Consider the following 2,328-nt stretch of genomic DNA (forward strand, 5'->3'; position numbering starts at 1 on the left):
GGGTAACAAGAGCGAAACTCCGTCTCAAAAAAAAAAAAAAGTAAAAGTGTATCCAGCTTTCTATTACCTGTTGTATACTTTTCTGTCCCTGTCCCCCCACCTAATAAGCTAATATTTATTATATAATTTAAGAAACAAAAATTTGGAGCAAAACCCACAAATTCTCAGAAGACATAAATGTTTTAATGTGGCCGGGCGCGGTGGCTCACACCTGTAATCCCAGCATTCTGAGAGGCCAAGGCGGGTAGATCACGAGGTCAAGAGATCGAGACCATCCTGGTCAACACGGTGAAACCCCGTCTCTACTAAAACTACAAAAAATTAGCTGGGCATGGTGGTGCGTGCCTGAAATCCCAGCTACTCAGGAGGCTGAGGCAGGAGAATTGCCTGAACCCAGGAGGCGGAGGTTGCAGTGAGCCAAGATCGCGACATTGCACTCCAGCCTGGGTAACAAGAGTGAAACTCTGTCTCAAAAAAAAAAAAAAAAAAAAAAATGTTTTAATGTGAGAAAGGCCTATACCATTTTTTCAGCTTAAAAAGCAAAACAGGACAAATAAAAATATATTTGGATCAGTCTGCTCTATTTTCTGGGGGGAAAAAAGTTTTTCCATGAACTTATTTTTCTTTTCTCTAGTAGTTGTTTCTTTTGCCCAGGCTAGGGTGCCGTGGCATGCTCATAGCTCACTGCGACCTCGATCTTTCTGGCTCAAGGAATTCTCTTACCTCAGCCTCCGCAGTAAGTGTGACTACGGGCACTTGCCACCACGCCCACCTAATTTCTGTGTTTTTTGTAGAGAGGAGCTCTCACTACATTACCCAGGCTGGTTTTGAACTCCTGAGCTCAAGCTATCCACCCACCTTTGCCTCTCAAAGTGTTGGGATTATAGGCGTAAGGCACTGCTCCTGGCTGGTAATTGTTTTACTGAAAGGTAACATACAGACGGAAAAGTACACAAATCATGAATGGAACACACTGTGTAACTAGCACCCAGATCAAAAAAGCAGACGTGCCAGCACCCAGAAAGCCCCTTTCATCTCAACTTCCTTACTCCCCTCCTCAAGGAAAACCACTGTCCCAACTTCTACCACCACAGACTAGGTTTGCCAGGTTTTGAACTTCACATAAAAGAAAAAAGTAGGCCGGGCGCGGTGGCTCACGCCTGTAATCCCAGCACTTTGGGAGGCCGGGGCGGGGGGATCGAGGTCAAGAGATCGAGACCATCCTGGTCAACATGGTGAAACCCCGTCTCTACTAAAACTACAAAAAATTAGCTGGGCATGGTGGTGCGTGCCTATAATCCCAGCTACTCAGGAGGCTGAGGCAGGAGAATTGCCTGAACCCGGGAGGCGGAGGTTGCGGTGAGCCGAGAAAGCGCCATTGCACTCCAGCCTGGGTAACAAGAGTGAAACTCCGTCTCAAAAAAAAAAAAAAAATTGATATTATTTGTCTTTTTCTTTTTTTGTTAATTGATTGATTAATTTGGTTTTTTGAGACAGTCTTGCCCTGTCACTCAGGCTAGAGTAGAGTACAGTAACAGGATCACGGCTCACTGCAGCCTCCAGCTACTGGGTAGAATTGATCCTCCTACCTTAGCCTCCCGAGTAGCTAGGACCATAGCCATGCACCATCACACCCGCCTAATTTTTATTTCTTCTTCCTCACTTTTTTTTTTTTTTTGTTAGAGACGGGGTTTCACCATATTGGTCAGGCTGGTCTCGAACTCCTGACCTCAGGTGATTCACCCGCCTCGGCCTCCCAAAGTGCTGGGATTACAGGCGTGAGCCACCGCGCCCGGTCTGTACCTGCTAATTTAAAAAATTTTTTTTGGCCAGGCACGGTGGCTCAAGCCTGTAATCCCTGCAATTTGGGAGGCCCAGGCGGGTGGATCACGAGGTCAAGAGATCGAGACCATCCTGGTCAACAGGTGAAACTCCATCTCTACTAAAAACACACAAAAAAAATCAGCTGGGCATGGTGGCGCGTGCCTGTAATCCCAGCTACTCAGGAGGCTGAGGCAGGGGAATTGCCTGAACCCAGGAGGCGGAGGTTGCGGTGAGCCGAGATCGTGCCATTGCACTCCAGCCTGGGTAACAAGACTGAAACTGTCTCAAAAAAAAAAAAAATTTTTTTTTGTAGAGACAGGGTCTCCCTATGTTGCCCAGGATGGTCTTGAACTCCTGGGCTCAAGCAATCCTTTTGTCTCACCCTCCCAAAGTGCTGTGATTCCAGGCATGAGCCACCATGCCCAGCTTGTCTTTTTCCAATTAGGCAGAATAGTGGATGTAGTATCACATTGTGTGTGTGTTCTTAAATTTTGGTAAAATATA

Source organism: Sapajus apella, unplaced genomic scaffold, assembly GCF_009761245.1.
Source record: "Sapajus apella isolate SASKATOON/1434 unplaced genomic scaffold, GSC_monkey_1.0 scaffold74, whole genome shotgun sequence".
In the NCBI taxonomy this organism is placed as follows: domain Eukaryota; kingdom Metazoa; phylum Chordata; class Mammalia; order Primates; family Cebidae; genus Sapajus; species Sapajus apella.